The 18,799-nt window shown below is 49.0% G+C and overlaps 1 protein-coding gene across 2 annotated transcripts in view; it reads right to left on the minus strand.

Moving 5' to 3' along the window:
• The window catches only part of LOC138647079 (vitamin D3 hydroxylase-associated protein-like), a 160,574-nt gene that overhangs the window by 87,720 nt on the left and 54,055 nt on the right, over positions 1 to 18,799 (minus strand). The window lies entirely within an intron of this gene.

Below are 18,799 nucleotides of genomic sequence, written 5' to 3' on the forward strand. Positions count from 1 at the left end.
GAGGAGCTCCCTGTATACAGAGATACATGATGTCACGATTCCCCTGACCGCTGTCATCAATGGGTCAGGATTCACACCGTGACCGTCACCCCTACGTCACGGATTGAGGTGACTTTAGGCCAACAGACGGCTATCACATGTGCAGGGGGGGCTTATCTTAGTTATCCCTCCACTCCACGATGTGATGAAAAACCACACACAAGGCTATTGACCTCTTAGTTTACAGCAGGGGCTTATTCTAGGTATCCCACTGCTTTCAATATACCACGAACTGCAGGGATTTATGTATATCCCGCTTACAGTTCCACTTAACACTTGCAGTTCTCTGGCGCCCCCTTACTTTCAGGTCAGATTAGGTACTGCACCCTGGGTAATTAGTCGCCAGAAAGGCTGCCTGCTATGTACTGGCTATTGGGCACGCTGCAGCGATGCGATAACTACTCCCACTCAGGCAGGAACAATAATTATCAAACCCGCAGTTGCTTCAGCATAATCCAACAGTCAGCACACTTTCGCTGCCACCAGCTTCGATTAAACGGGTCCGAAGCTAACCCAACTCAACAGTAACAGTAGCGTTTTCCCTTCAGAAGACTTAGGGTACGGTTTTTAGAGCATGGAGAAGAACTAACATATAATAGTATATCCCATTAAAAATTAGGCAGTGCGTTATCAAAAATATTTTATAAAGAAGTTACAAATGAGACAATTGCAAATATGTACAAGGGTAATTATAACATAAAGGGAATAAATGAGAAAAGCAACACTCACATGTTTAAAGCATGACAGGCATCCAGGCTAGTGGAGTTTTTCCATATGTCCCAGCTAATTTGGACGTGCTGCTGGCTTCAGAAGACAAGCAGTCCAGAAGGAAACATCAGCAGAAGAGAGTGAGCTGGGGCTCCTGCCACAAACTTAATACCTTAAGGCTTTGACATCACAGAAGGGCTGGCTTATTCAGACCCTCCTCTCTCTACATTCTGCCTAAACTTTAAACTATTTCCTCTGATTTCTATAACTTCACTACAAAACACGTCAGAGTCCTAACATACTCATAATTCATCTCGGATTAACGTGAGCATTCTAATGAGATCAAATATGTCCTATCTGGGATACATTTTTCCAGAGAAAACCCTACTTCTTTACCAGATGGAGTTAGAAACCCGAGTTTCATGGGATGTGTAGATACACCGAGTGAGACTACGAATATATATTTTCATGTTCCTAGCTTAAATCGTTTGCCTAATATCTAACAAAAACTAAACAAAGAATCTTTCATGGATTCTTGAAGTTTCTACTTCCCTTATAGCTGAACAAGAGCTTACACAGGAAATGCCAGTTGTAAATTCCATGCGGCAATAAAACCTCTCTTCCCCCATACTCTCAGAGAAGGAAAGCCAGGAATTTGCAGCTACAAACTGTTACTCCAAGAAGGGGGCTTAGCCCATGCAGGCTAGCAAGAGAACTACTTATAATATTTCATACCATATCGTGACACATGATAAGATCCTGTCTGCAGCCACCACTAGGGGGAGCTCCCTGTATACAGAGATACACGATAAGATCCTGTCTGCAGCCACCACTAGGGGGAGCTCCCTGTATACAGAGATACATGATAAGATCCTGTCTGCAGCCACCACTAGGGGGAGCGCCCTGTATACAGAGATACATGATAAGATCCTGTCTGCAGTCACCACTAGGGGGAGCTCCCTGTATACAGAGATACATGATAAGATTCTGTCTGCAGCCACCACTAGGAGAAGATCCCTGCATACAGAGATACATGATAAGATTCTGTCTGCAGCCACCACTAGGGTGAGCTCCCTGTGTACAGAGATACATGATAGGATCCTGTCTGCAGCCACCACTAGGGGGAGCTCCCTGCATACAGAGATACATGATAAGATCCTGTCTGCAGCCACCACTAGGGGGAGCTCACTGTATACAGAGATACATGATAAGATCCTCTCTGCAGTCACCACTAGGGGGAGCTCCCTGTATACAGAGATACATGATAAGATCCTGTCTGCAGCCACCACTAGGAGAAGCTTCCTGCATACAGAGATACATGATAAGATTCTGTCTGCAGCCACCACTAGGGGGAGCTCCCTATATGCAGAGATACATGATAAGATTCTGTCTGCTGTCACCACTAGGGGGAGCTCCCTGTATACAGAGATACATGATAAGATCCTGTCTGCAGCCACCACTAGGGGGAGCTCCCTGTATACAGAGATACATGATAAGATCCTGTCTGCAGCCACCACTAGGGGGAGCTCCCTGTATACAGAGATACATGATAAGATCCTGTCTGCAGCCACCACTAGGGGGAGCTCCCTGTATACAGAGATACATGATAGGATCCTGTCTGCAGCCACCACTAGGGGGAGCTCCCTGTATACAGAGATACATGATAGGATCCTGTCTGCAGCCACCACTAGGGGGAGCTCCCTGTATACAGAGATACATGATAAGATCCTGTCTGCAGCCACCACTAGGGGGAGCTCCCTGTATACATAGATACATGATAAGATCCTGTCTGCAGCCACCACTAGGGGGAGCTCCCTGTATACAGATACATGATAAGATCCTGTCTGCAGTCACCACTAGGGGGAGCTCCCTGTATACAGAGATACATGATAGGATCCTGTCTGCAGCCACCACTAGGGGGAGCTCCCTGTATACAGAGATACATGATAAGATCCTGTCTGCAGCCACCACTAGGGGGAGCTCCCTGTATACATAGATACATGATAAGATCCTCTCTGCAGCCACCACTAGGGGGAGCTCCCTGTATACAGATACATGATAGGATCCTGTCTGCAGCCACCACTAGGGGGAGCTCCCTGTATACAGAGATACATGATAAGATCCTGTCTGCAGTCACCACTAGGGGGAGCTCCCTGTATACAGATACATGATAAGATCCTGTCTGCAGTCACCACTAGGAGGAGCTCCCAGTATACAGAGATACATGATAAGATCCTGCCTGCAGTCACCACTAGGGGGAGCTCCCTGTATACAGAGATACATAATAAGATCCTGCCTGCAGTCACCACTAGGGGGAGCTCCCTGTATACAGAGATACATGAAAAGATCCTGTCTGCAGTCACCACTAGGGGGAGCTCCCTGTATACAGAGATACATGATAAGATCCTGTCTGCAGTCATCACTAGGGGTAGCTCCCTGTATACAGAGATACATGATAAATTCCTCTCTGCAGCCACCACTAGGGGGAGCTCCCTGTATACAGAGATACATGATAAGATCCTCTCTGCAGTCACCACTAAGGGGAGCTCCCTGTACACAGAGATACATGATAAGATCCTGTCTGCAGCCACCACTAGGGGGAGCTCCCTGTATACAGAGATACATGATAAGATCCTGTCTGCAGTCACCACTAGGGGGAGCTCCCTGTATACAGAGATACATGATGAGATCCTGTCTGCAGCCACCACTAGGGGGAGCTCCCTGTATACAGAGATACATGATAAGATCCTGTCTGCAGCCACCACTAGGGGGAGCTCCCTGTATACAGAGATACATGAAAAGATCCTGTCTGCAGCCACCACTAGGGGGAGCTCCCTGTATACAGAGATACATGAAAAGATCCTCGCTGCAGCCACCACTAGGGGGAGCTCCCTGTATACAGAGATACATGATGAGATCCTGTCTGCAGCCACCACTAGGGGGAGCTCCCTGTATACAGAGATACATGATGAGATCCTGTCTGCAGCCACCACTAGGGGGAGCTCCCTGTATACAGAGATACATGATGAGATCCTGTCTGCAGCCACCACTAGGGGGAGCTCCCTGTATACAGAGATACATGATAAGATCCTGTCTGCAGCCACCACTAGGGGGAGCTCCCTGTATACAGAGATACATGAAAAGATCCTATCTGCAGCCACCACTAAGGGGAGCTCCCTGTATACAGAGATACATGAAAAGATCCTCTCTGCAGCCACCACTAGGGGGAGCTCCCTGTATACAGAGAAACATGATAAGATCCTCTCTGCAGTCACCACTAAGGGGAGCTCCCTGTATACAGAGATACATGATAAGATCCTGTCTGCAGTCACCACTAGGGGGAGCTCCCTGTATACAGAGATACATGATAAGATCCTGCCTTCAGTCACCACTAGGAAAATCTCCCTGTATACAGAGATGCATGATAAGATCCTGTCTGCAGCCACCACTAGGGGGAGCTCCCTGTATACAGAGATACATGATAAGATCCTGTCTGCGGCCACCACTAGGGGGAGCTCCCTGTGTACAGAGATACATGATAAGATTCTGTCTGCAGCCACCACTAGGGGGAGATCCCTGTATACAGAGATACATGATAAGATCCTGTCTGCACTCACCACTGGGGAAGCTCCCTGCATACAGAGATACATGATAAGATCCTGTCTGCAGCCACCACTAGGGGGAGCTCCCTGTATACAGAGATACATGATAAGATCCTGTCTGCAGTCACCACTAGGGGGAGCTCCCTGTATACAGAGATACATGATAAGATCCTGTCTGCAGCCACCACTAGGGGGAGCTCCTTGTATACAGAGATACATGATAAGATCCTGTCTGCAGTCACCACTAGGGGGAGCTCCTTGTATACAGAGATACATGATAAGATCCTGTCTGCAGTCACCACTAGGGGGAGCTCCCTGTATTAAGAGATACATGATAAGATCCTGTCTGCAGTCACCACTAGGGGGAGCTCCCTGTATACAGAGATACATGATAAGATCCTGTCTGCAGCAACCACTAGGGGGAGCTCCCTGTATACAGAGATACATGATAAGATCCTGTCTGCAGCCACCACTAGGGGAGCTCCCAGTATACAGAGATACATGATAAGATCCTGTCTGCAGCCACCACTAGGGGAGCTCCCTGTATACAGAGATACATGATAAGATCCTGTCTGCAGCCACCACTAGGGGGAGCTCCCTGTATACAGAGATACATGATAAGATCCTGTCTGCAGCCACCACTAGGGGAGCTCACTGTATACAGAGATACATGATAAGATTCTGTCTGCAGCCACCACTAGGGGGAGCTCCCTGTATACAGAGATACATGATAAGATCCTGTCTGCAGCCACCACTAGGGGGAGCTCCCTGTATACAGAGATACATGATAAGATTCTGTCTGCAGCCACCACTAGGGGGAGCTCCCTGTATACAGAGATACATGATAAGATCCTGTCTGCAGTCACCACTAGGAATATCTCCCTGTATACAGAGATGCATGATAAGATCCTGTCTGCAGCCACCACTAGGGGGAGCTCCCTATATACAGAGATACATGATAAGATCCTGTCTGCAGTCACCACTAGGGGGAGCTCCCTGTATACAGAGATACACGATAAGATCCTGTCTGCAGCCACCACTAGGGGGAGCTCCCTATATACAGAGATACATGATAAGATCCTGTCTGCAGTCACCACTAGGGGAAGCTCCCTGCATACAGAGATACATGATAAGATCCTGTCTGCAGCCACCACTAGGGGGAGCTCCCTGTATACAGAGATACATGATAAGATTCTGTCTGCAGCCACCACTAGGGGGAGCTCCCTGTATACAGAGATACATAATAAGATCCTGTCTGCAGCCACCACTAGGGGGAGCTCCCTGTATACAGAGACATGATAAGATCCTGTCTGCAGCCACCACTAGGGGGACCTCCCTGTATACAGAGATACATGATAAGATTCTGTCTGCAGCCACCACTAGGGGGACCTCCCTGTATACAGAGATACATGATAAGATCCTGTCTGCAGCCACCACTAGGGGGAGCTCCCTGTATACAGAGATACATGATTAGGTCCTGTCTGCAGCCACCACTAGGGGGAGCTCCCTGTATACAGAGATACATGATAAGATCCTGTCTGCAGCCACCACTAGGGGGAGCACCCTGTATACAAAGATATATGGTAAGATCCTGTCTGCAGCCACCACTAGGGGGAGCTCCCTGTATACAGAGATACATGATATGATCCTGTCTGCAGCCACCACTAGGGGGAGCTCCCTGTATACAGAGATACACGATAAGATCCTGTCTGCAGCCACCACTAGGGGGAGCTCCCTGTATACAGAGATACATGATTAGGTCCTGTCTGCAGCCACCACTAGGGGGAGCTCCCTGTATACAGATACATGATAAGATCCTGTCTGCAGTCACCACTAGGGGGCGCTCCCTGTATACAGAGATACATGATAAGATCCTGTCTGCAGTCATCACTAGGGGTAGCTCCCTGTATACAGAGATACATGATAAATTCCTCTCTGCAGCCACCACTAGGGGGAGCTCCCTGTATACAGAGATACATGATAAGATCCTCTCTGCAGTCACCACTAAGGGGAGCTCCCTGTACACAGAGATACATGATAAGATCCTGTCTGCAGCCACCACTAGGGGGAGCTCCCTGTATACAGAGATACATGATAAGATCCTGTCTGCAGCCACCACTAGGGGGAGCTCCCTGTATACAGAGATACATGATAAGATTCTGTCTGCAGCCACCACTAGGGGGAGCTCCCTGTATACAGAGATATATGGTAAGATCCTGTCTGCAGCCACCACTAGGGGGAGCTCCCTGTATACAGAGATACATGATAAGATCCTGTCTGCAGTCTCCACTTGGGGGAGCTCCCTGTATACAGAGATACATGATAAGATCCTGTCTGCAGTCACCACTAGGGGGAGCTCCCTGTATACAGAGATACATGATAAGATCCTGTCTGCAGTCTCCACTTGGGGGAGCTCCCTGTATACAGAGATACATGATAAGATCCTGTCTGCAGTCACCACTAGGGGGAGCGCCCTGTATACAGAGATACATGATAAGATCCTGTCTGCAGCCACCACTAGGAAAAACTCCCTGTATACAGAGATACATGATAAGATCCTGTCTGCAGCCACCACTAGGAAAATCTCCCTGTATACAGAGATACATAATAAGATCCTGTCTGCAGCCACCACTAGGGGGAGCTCCCTGTATACAGAGATACATGATAAGATCCTGTCTGCAGCCACCACTAGGGGGAGCTACCTGTATACAGAGATACAGGATAAGATTCTGTCTGCAGCCACCACTAGGGGGAGCTCCCTGTATACAGAGATACATGATAAGATCCTGTCTGCAGCCACCACTAGGAGGAGCTCCCTGTATACAGAGATACATGATAAGATCCTGTCTGCAGCCACCACTGGGGAAGCTCCCTGCATACAGAGATACATGATAAGATCCTGTCTGCAGCCACCACTAGGGGGAGCTCCCTGTTTACAGAGATACATGATAAGATTCTGTCTGCAGACACCACTAGGGGGAGCTCCCCGTATACAGAGATACATGATAAGATCCTGTCTGCAGACACCACTAGGGGGAGCTCCCTGTATACAGAGATACATGATAAGATCCTGTCTGCAGACACCACTAGGGGGAGCTCCCTGTATACAGAGATACATGATAAGATCCTGTCTGCAGTCACCACTAGGGGGAGCCCCCTGTATACAGAGATACATGATAAGATCCTGCCTTCAGTCACCACTAGGGGGAGCTCCCTGTTTACAGAGATACATGATAAGATCCTGTCTGCAGACACCACTAGGGGGAGCTCCCTGTATACAGAGATACATGATAAGATCCTGCCTTCAGTCACCACTAGGGGGAGCTCCCTGTATACAGAGATACATGATAAGATCCTGTCTGCAGTCACCACTAGGGGGAGCCCCCTGTATACAGAGATACATGATAAGATCCTGTCTGCAGACACCACTAGGAAAATCTTTCTGTATACAGAGATACATGATAAGATCCTGTCTGCAGCCACCACTAGGGGGAGCTCCCTATATACAGAGATACATGATAAGATCCTGTCTGCACTCACCACTGGGGAAGCTCCCTGCATACAGAGATACATGATAAGATCCTGTCTGCAGCCACCACTAGGGGGAGCTCCCTATATACAGAGATACATGATAAGATCCTGTCTGCAGCCACCACTAGGGGGAGCTCCCTGTATACAGAGATACATGATAAGATCCTGTCTGCAGTCACCACTAGGGGGAGCTCCCTGTATACAGAGATACATGATAAGATCCTGTCTGCAGCCACCACTAGGGGGAGCTCCTTGTATACAGAGATACATGATAAGATCCTGTCTGCAGCCACCACTAGGGGGAGCTCCATATATACAGAGATACATGATAAGATCCTGTCTGCACTCACCACTGGGGAAGCTCCCTGCATACAGAGATACATGATAAGATCCTGTCTGCAGCCACCACTAGGGGGAGCTCCCTATATACAGAGATACATGATAAGATCCTGTCTGCAGCCACCACTAGGGGGAGCTCCCTGTATACAGAGATACATGATAAGATCCTGTCTGCAGTCACCACTAGGGGGAGCTCCCTGTATACAGAGATACATGATAAGATCCTGTCTGCAGCCACCACTAGGGGGAGCTCCTTGTATACAGAGATACATGATAAGATCCTGTCTGCAGTCACCACTAGGGGGAGCTCCTTGTATACAGAGATACATGATAAGATCCTGTCTGCAGTCACCACTAGGGGGAGCTCCCTGTATTAAGAGATACATGATAAGATCCTGTCTGCAGTCACCACTAGGGGGAGCTCCCTGTATTAAGAGATACATGATAAGATCCTGTCTGCAGTCACCACTAGGGGGAGCTCCCTGTATACAGAGATACATGATAAGATCCTGTCTACAGCCACCACTAGGGGGAGCTCCCTATATACAGAGATACATAAGATCCTGTCTGCAGCCACCACTAGAGGGAGCTCCCTGTATACAGAGATACATGATAAGATCCTGTCTGCAGCCACCACTAGGGGGAGCTCCCTGTATACAGAGATACATGATAAGATTCTGTCTGCAGCCACCATTAGGGGGAGCTCCCTGTATACAGAGATATATGGTAAGATCCTGTCTGCAGCCACCACTAGGGGGAGCTCCCTATATACAGAGATACATAAGATCCTGTCTGCAGCCACCACTAGAGGGAGCTCCCTGTATACAGAGATACATGATAAGATCCTGTCTACAGCCACCACTAGGGGGAGCTCCCTATATACAGAGATACATAAGATCCTGTCTGCAGCCACCACTAGAGGGAGCTCCCTGTATACAGAGATACATGATAAGATCCTGTCTGCAGCCACCACTAGAGGGAGCTCCCTGTATACAGAGATACATGATAAGATCCTGTCTGCAGCCACCACTAGGGGGAGCTCCCTGTATACAGAGATACATGATAAGATTCTGTCTGCAGTCACCATTAGGGGGAGCTCCCTGTATACAGAGATATATGGTAAGATCCTGTCTGCAGCCACCACTAGGGGGAGCTCCCTATATACAGAGATACATGATAAGATCCTGTCTGCAGCCACCACTAGGGGGAGCTCCCTGTATACAGAGATACATGATAGGATCCTGTCTGCAGCCACCACTAGGGGGAGCTCCCTATATACAGAGATACATGATAAGATCCTGTCTGCACTCACCACTGGGGAAGCTCCCTGCATACAGAGATACATGATAAGATCCTGTCTGCAGCCACCACTAGGGGGAGCTCCCTATATACAGAGATACATGATAAGATCCTGTCTGCAGCCACCACTAGGGGGAGCTCCCTGTATACAGAGATACATGATAAGATCCTGTCTGCAGTCACCACTAGGGGGAGCTCCTTGTATACAGAGATACATGATAAGATCCTGTCTGCAGTCACCACTAGGGGGAGCTCCCTGTATACAGAGATACATGATAAGATCCTGTCTGCAGCCACCACTAGGGGGAGCTCCCTGTATACAGAGATACATGATAAGATCCTGTCTGCAGCCACCACTAGGGGGAGCTCCTTGTATACAGAGATACATGATAAGATCCTGTCTGCAGTCACCACTAGGGGGAGCTCCTTGTATACAGAGATACATGATAAGATCCTGTCTGCAGTCACCACTAGGGGGAGCTCCCTGTATACAGAGATACATGATAAGATCCTGTCTGCAGCCACCACTAGGGGAGCTCCCTGTATACAGAGATACATGATAAGATCCTGTCTGCAGCCACCACTAGGGGAGCTCCCTGTATACAGAGATACATGATAAGATCCTGTCTGCAGCCACCACTAGGGGAGCTCCCTGTATACAGAGATACATGATAAGATTCTGTCTGCAGCCACCACTAGGGGAGCTCCCTGTATACAGAGATACATGATAAGATCCTGTCTGCAGTCACCACTAGGGGGAGCTCCCTGTATACAGAGATACATGATAAGATCCTGTCTGCAGCCACCACTAGGGGAGCTCCCTGTATACAGAGATACATGATAAGATTCTGTCTGCAGCCACCACTAGGGGGAGCTCCCTGTATACAGAGATACATGATAAGATTCTGTCTGCAGCCACCATTAGGGGGAGCTCCCTGTATACAGAGATATATGGTAAGATCCTGTCTGCAGCCACCACTAGGGGGAGCTCCCTGTATACAGATATACATGATTAGGTCCTGTCTGCAGCCACCACTAGGGGGAGCTCCCTGTATGCAGAGCTACATGATAAGATCCTGTCTGCAGCCACCACTAGGGGGAGCTCCTTGTATACAGAGATACATGATAAGATCCTGTCTGCAGTCACCACTAGGAGGAGCTCCCTGTATACAGAGATACATGATAAGATTCTGTCTGCAGCCACCACTAGGGGGAGCTCCCTGTATACAGAGATACATGATAAGATCTTGTCTGCAGTCACCACTAGGGGGAGCTCCCTGTATACAGAGATACATGATAAGATAATGTCTGCAGCCACCACTAGGGGGAGCTCCCTGTATACAGAGATACATGATAAGATTCTGTCTGCAGCCACCACTAGGGGGAGCTCCCTGTATACAGAGATACATGATAAGATCCTGTCTGCAGCCACCACTAGGGGGAGCTCCCTGTATACAGAGATACATGATAAGATCCTGTCTGCAGCCACCACTAGAGGGAGCTCCCTGTATACAGAGATACACGATAAGATTCTGTCTGCAGCCACCACTAGGGGGAGCTCCCTGTATACAGAGATACATGATAAGATCCTGTCTGCAGTCTCCACTTGGGGGAGCTCCCTGTATACAGAAATACATGATAAGATCCTGTCTGCAGTCACCACTAGGGGGAGCTCCCTGTATACAGAGATACATGATAAGATCCTGCCTTCAGTCACCACTAGGGGGAGCTCCCTGTATACAGAGATACATGATAAGATCCTGCCTTCAGTCACCACTAGGGGGAGCTCCCTGTATACAGAGATACATGATAAGATCCTGTCTGCAGCCACCACTAGGAAAAACTCCCTGTATACAGAGATACATGATAAGATCCTGTCTGCAGCCACCACTAGGAAAAACTCCCTGTATACAGAGATACATGATAAGATTCTGTCTGCAGCCACCACTAGGGGGAGCTCCCTATATACAGAGATACATGATAAGATCCTGTCTGCAGCCACCACTGGGGAAGCTCCCTGCATACAGAGATACATGATAAGATTCTGTCTGCAGCCACCACTAGGGGGAGCTCCCTGTATACAGAGATACATGATAAGATTCTGTCTGCAGCCACCACTAGGGGGAGCTCCCTGTATACAGAGATACATGATAAGATCCTGTCTGCAGCCACCACTAGGGGGAGCTCCCTGTATACAGAGATACATGATAAGATTCTGTCTGCAGCCACCACTAGGGGGAGCTCACTGTATACAGAGACATGATAAGATCCTGTCTGCAGCCACCACTAGGGGGACCTCCCTGTATACAGAGATACATGATAAGATTCTGTCTGCAGCCACCACTAGGGGGACCTCCCTGTATACAGAGATACATGATAAGATCCTGTCTGCAGCCACCACTAGGGGGAGCTCCCTGTATACAGAGATACATGATTAGGTCCTATCTGCAGCCACCACTAGGAGGAGCTCCCTGTATACAGAGATAGACGATAAGATCCTGTCTGCAGCCACCACTAGGGGGAGCTCCCTGTATACAGAGATACATGATAAGATCCTGTCTGCAGTCACCACTAGGGGGAGCTCCCTGTATACAGAGATACAAGATAAGATTCTGTCTGCAGCCACCACTAGGGGGAGCTCCCTGTATACAGAGACATGATAAGATCCTGTCTGCAGCCACCACTAGGGGGACCTCCCTGTATACAGAGATACATGATAAGATTCTGTCTGCAGCCACCACTAGGGGGACCTCCCTGTATACAGAGATACATGATAAGATCCTGTCTGCAGCCACCACTAGGGGGAGCTCCCTGTATACAGAGATACATGATTAGGTCCTATCTGCAGCCACCACTAGGAGGAGCTCCCTGTATACAGAGATAGACGATAAGATCCTGTCTGCAGCCACCACTAGGGGGAGCTCCCTGTATACAGAGATACATGATAAGATCCTGTCTGCAGTCACCACTAGGGGGAGCTCCCTGTATACAGAGATACAAGATAAGATTCTGTCTGCAGCCACCACTAGGGGGAGCTCCCTGTATACAGAGATACATGATAAGATCCTGCCTTCAGTCACCACTAGGGGGAGCTCCCTGTATACAGAGATACATGATAAGATCCTGTCTGCAGCCACCACTAGGGGGAGCTCCCTGTATACAGAGATACATGATAAGATCCTGTCTGCAGCCACCACTAGGGGGAGCTCCTTGTATACAGAGATACATGATAAGATCCTGTCTGCAGTCACCACTAGGGGGAGCTCCCTGTATACAGAGATACATGATAAGATCCTGTCTGCAGCCACCACTAGGGGAGCTCCCTGTATACAGAGATACATGATAAGATCCTGTCTGCAGCCACCACTAGGGGAGCTCCCTGTATACAGAGATACATGATAAGATCCTGTCTGCAGCCACCACTAGGGGAGCTCCCTGTATACAGAGATACATGATAAGATTCTGTCTGCAGCCACCACTAGGGGAGCTCCCTGTATACAGAGATACATGATAAGATCCTGTCTGCAGTCACCACTAGGGGGAGCTCCCTGTATACAGAGATACATGATAAGATCCTGTCTGCAGCCACCACTAGGGGAGCTCCCTGTATACAGAGATACATGATAAGATTCTGTCTGCAGCCACCACTAGGGGGAGCTCCCTGTATACAGAGATACATGATAAGATTCTGTCTGCAGCCACCATTAGGGGGAGCTCCCTGTATACAGAGATATATGGTAAGATCCTGTCTGCAGCCACCACTAGGGGGAGCTCCCTGTATACAGATATACATGATTAGGTCCTGTCTGCAGCCACCACTAGGGGGAGCTCCCTGTATGCAGAGCTACATGATAAGATCCTGTCTGCAGCCACCACTAGGGGGAGCTCCTTGTATACAGAGATACATGATAAGATCCTGTCTGCAGTCACCACTAGGGGGAGCTCCCTGTATACAGAGATACATGATAAGATTCTGTCTGCAGCCACCACTAGGGGGAGCTCCCTGTATACAGAGATACATGATAAGATCTTGTCTGCAGTCACCACTAGGGGGAGCTCCCTGTATACAGAGATACATGATAAGATAATGTCTGCAGCCACCACTAGGGGGAGCTCCCTGTATACAGAGATACATGATAAGATCCTGTCTGCAGCCACCACTAGAGGGAGCTCCCTGTATACAGAGATACACGATAAGATTCTGTCTGCAGCCACCACTAGGGGGAGCTCCCTGTATACAGAGATACATGATAAGATCCTGTCTGCAGTCTCCACTTGGGGGAGCTCCCTGTATACAGAAATACATGATAAGATCCTGTCTGCAGTCACCACTAGGGGGAGCTCCCTGTATACAGAGATACATGATAAGATCCTGCCTTCAGTCACCACTAGGGGGAGCTCCCTGTATACAGAGATACATGATAAGATCCTGTCTGCAGCCACCACTAGGGGGAGCCCCCTGTATACAGAGATACATGATAAGATCCTGTCTGCAGCCACCACTAGGAAAAACTCCCTGTATACAGAGATACATGATAAGATCCTGTCTGCAGCCACCACTAGGAAAAACTCCCTGTATACAGAGATACATGATAAGATTCTGTCTGCAGCCACCACTAGGGGGAGCTCCCTATATACAGAGATACATGATAAGATCCTGTCTGCAGCCACCACTGGGGAAGCTCCCTGCATACAGAGATACATGATAAGATTCTGTCTGCAGCCACCACTAGGGGGAGCTCCCTGTATACAGAGATACATGATAAGATTCTGTCTGCAGCCACCACTAGGGGGAGCTCCCTGTATACAGAGATACATGATAAGATCCTGTCTGCAGCCACCACTAGGGGGAGCTCCCTGTATACAGAGATACATGATAAGATTCTGTCTGCAGCCACCACTAGGGGGAGCTCACTGTATACAGAGACATGATAAGATCCTGTCTGCAGCCACCACTAGGGGGACCTCCCTGTATACAGAGATACATGATAAGATTCTGTCTGCAGCCACCACTAGGGGGACCTCCCTGTATACAGAGATACATGATAAGATCCTGTCTGCAGCCACCACTAGGGGGAGCTCCCTGTATACAGAGATACATGATTAGGTCCTATCTGCAGCCACCACTAGGGGGAGCTCCCTGTATACAGAGATACATGATAAGATTCTGTCTGCAGCCACCACTAGGGGGAGCTCACTGTATACAGAGACATGATAAGATCCTGTCTGCAGCCACCACTAGGGGGACCTCCCTGTATACAGAGATACATGATAAGATTCTGTCTGCAGCCACCACTAGGGGGACCTCCCTGTATACAGAGATACATGATAAGATCCTGTCTGCAGCCACCACTAGGGGGAGCTCCCTGTATACAGAGATACATGATTAGGTCCTATCTGCAGCCACCACTAGGAGGAGCTCCCTGTATACAGAGATAGACGATAAGATCCTGTCTGCAGCCACCACTAGGGGGAGCTCCCTGTATACAGAGATACATGATAAGATCCTGTCTGCAGTCACCACTAGGGGGAGCTCCCTGTATACAGAGATACAAGATAAGATTCTGTCTGCAGCCACCACTAGGGGGAGCTCCCTGTATACAGAGATACATGATAAGATCCGGTCTGCAGCCACCACTAGGAGGAGCTCCCTGTATAAAGAGATAGACGATAAGATCCTGTCTGCAGCCACCACTAGGGGGAGCTCCCTGCATACAGAGATACATGATAAGATCCTGTCTGCAGTCACCACTAGGGGGAGCTCCCTGTATACAGAGATACATGATAAGATCCTGCCTTCAGTCACCACTAGGGGGAGCTCCCTGTATACAGAGATACATGATAAGATCCTGTCTGCAGCCACCACTAGGGGGAGCTCCCTATATACAGAGATACATGATAAGATCCTGTCTGCAGCCACCACTAGGGGGAGCTCCCTATATACAGAGATACATGATAAGATCCTGTCTGCACTCACCACTGGGGAAGCTCCCTGTATACAGAGATGCATGATAAGATCCTGTCTGCAGTCACCACTAGGGGGAGCTCCCTGTATACAGAGATACATGATAAGATCCTGTCTGCAGCCACCACTAGGGGGAGCTCCCTATATACAGAGATACATGATAAGATCCTGTCTGCACTCACCACTGGGGAAGCTCCCTGTATACAGAGATGCATGATAAGATCCTGTCTGCAGCCACCACTAGGGGGAGCTCCCTATATACAGAGATACATGATAGGATCCTGTCTGCAGCCACCACTAGGGGGAGCTCCCTGTATACAGAGATACATGATAAGAGCCTGTCTGCAGCCACCACTAGGGGGAGCTCCCTATATACAGAGATACATAAGATCCTGTCTGCACTCACCACTAGGGGGAGCTCCCTGTATACAGAGATGCATGATAAGATACTGTCTGCAGCCACCACTAGGGGGAGCTCCCTATATACAGAGATACATAAGATCCTGTCTGCACTCACCACTAGGGGGAGCTCCCTGTATACAGAGATACATGATAAGATACTGTCTGCAGCCACCACTAGGGGGAGCTCCCTATATACAGAGATACATGATAAGATCCTGTCTGCACTCACCACTGGGGAAGCTCCCTGTATACAGAGATGCATGATAAGATCCTGTCTGCAGCCACCACTAGGGGGAGCTCCCTATATACAGAGATACATGATAGGATCCTGTCTGCAGCCACCACTAGGGGGAGCTCCCTGTATACAGAGATACATGATAAGAGCCTGTCTGCAGCCACCACTAGGGGGAGCTCCCTATATACAGAGATACATAAGATCCTGTCTGCACTCACCACTAGGGGGAGCTCCCTGTATACAGAGATGCATGATAAGATCCTGTCTGCAGCCACCACTAGGGAGAGCTCCCTATATACAGAGATACATGATAAGATCCTGTCTGCAGCCACCACTAGGGGGAGCTCCCTGTATACAGAGATACATGATAAGATCCTGTCTGCAGCCACCACTAGGGGGAGCTCCTTGTATACAGAGATACATGATAAGATCCTGTCTGCAGTCACCACTAGGGGGAGCTCCTTGTATACAGAGATACATGATAAGATCATGTCTGCAGCCACCACTAGGGGGAGCTCCCTGTATGCAGAGATATATGGTAAGATCCTGTCTGCAGCCACCACTAGGGGGAGCTCCCTGTATACAGAGATACATGATAAGATCCTGTCTGCAGCCACCACTAGGGGGAGCTCCCTGTATGCAGAGATACATGATAAGACCCTGTCTGCAGCCACCACTAGGGGGAGCTCCCTGTATACAGAGATACATGATAAGATCCTGTCTGCAGCCACCACTAGGGGGAGCTCCCTGTATACAGAGATACATGATAAGATCCTGTCTGCAGTCACCACTAGGGGGAGCTCCCTGTATACAGAGATACATGATAAGATCCTGTCTGCAGTCACCACTAGGGGGAGCTCCCTGTATACAGAGATACATGATAAGATTCTGTCTGCAGCCACCACTAGGGGGAGCTCCCTGTATACAGAGATACATGATAAGATCCTGTCTGCAGCCACCACTAGAGGGAGCTCCCTGTATACAGAGATACATGATAAGATCCTGTCTGCAGTCACCACTAGGGGGAGCTCCCTGTATACAGAGATATATGGTAAGATCCTGTCTGTAGCCACCACTAGGGGGAGCTCCCTGTATACAGAGATACATGATAAGATCCTGTCTGCAGCCTCCACTAGAGGGAGCTCCCTGTATACAGAGATACATGATAAGATTCTGTCTGCAGCCACCACTAGGGGGAGCTCCATATATACAGAGATACATGATAAGATCCTGTCTGCACTCACCACTGGGGAAGCTCCCTGCATACAGAGATACATGATAAGATCCTGTCTGCAGCCACCACTAGGAGGAGCTCCCTGTATACAGAGATACATGATAAGATCCTGTCTGCAGCCACCACTAGGAGGAGCTCCCTGTATACAGAGATACATGATAAGATTCTGTCTGCAGCCACCACTAGGGGAGCTCCCTGTATACAGAGATACATGATAAGATCCTGTCAGCATCCACCACTAGGGGGAGCTCCCTGTATACAGAGATACATGATAAGATCCTGTCTGCAGTCACCACTAGGGGGAGCTCCCTGTAGACAGAGATACATGATAAGATTCTGTCTGCAGCCACCACTAGAGGGAGCTCCCTGTATACAGAGATACATGATAAGATCCTGTCTGCAGCCACCACTAGGGGGAGCTCCCTGTATACAGAGATACATGATAAGATTCTGTCTGCAGCCACCAGTAGGGGGAGCTCCCTGTATACAGAGATACACGATAAGATTTTGTCTGCAGCCACCACTAGGGGGAGCTCCCTGTATACAGAGATACATGATAAGATCCTGTCTGCAGTCTCCACTAGGGGGAGCTCCCTGTATACAGAGATACATGATAAGATCCTGTCTGCAGCCACCACTAGGGGGAGCTCCCTGTATACAGAGATACATGATAAGATCCTGTCTGCAGCTACCACTAGGGGGAGCTCCCTGTATACAGAGATACATGATAAGATCCTGTCTGCAGTCACCACTAGGGGGAGCTCCCTGTATACAGAGATGCATGATAAGATCCTGTCTGCAGCCACCACTAGGGGGAGCTCCCTATATACAGAGATACATGATAAGATCCTGTCTGCAGCCACCACTAGGGGGAGCTCCCTGTATACAGAGATACATGATAAGATCCTGTCTGCAGCCACCACTAGGGGGAGCTCCCTGTATACAGAGATACATGATAAGATCCTGTCTGCAGCCACCACTAGGGGGAGCTCCTTGTATACAGAGATACATGATAAGATCCTGTCTGCAGTCACCACTAGGGGGAGCTCCTTGTATACAGAGATACATGATAAGATCATGTCTGCAGCCACCACTAGGGGGAGCTCCCTGTATGCAGAGATATATGGTAAGATCCTGTCTGCAGCCACCACTAGGGGGAGCTCCCTGTATACAGAGATACATGATAAGATCCTGTCTGCAGCCACCACTAGGGGGAGCTCCCTGTATGCAGAGCTACATGATAAGATCCTGTCTGCAGTCACCACTAGGGGGAGCTCCCTGTATACAGAGATACGTGATAAGATTCTGTCTGCAGCCACCACTAGGGGGAGCTCCCTGTATACAGAGATATATGGTAAGATCCTGTCTGCAGCCACCACTAGGGGGAGCTCCCTGTATACAGAGATACATGATAAGATCCTGTCTGCAGCCACCACTAGAGGGAG

Source organism: Ranitomeya imitator, chromosome 8 (genome assembly GCF_032444005.1).
Source record: "Ranitomeya imitator isolate aRanImi1 chromosome 8, aRanImi1.pri, whole genome shotgun sequence".
NCBI classification, from domain to species: Eukaryota; Metazoa; Chordata; class Amphibia; order Anura; family Dendrobatidae; genus Ranitomeya; species Ranitomeya imitator.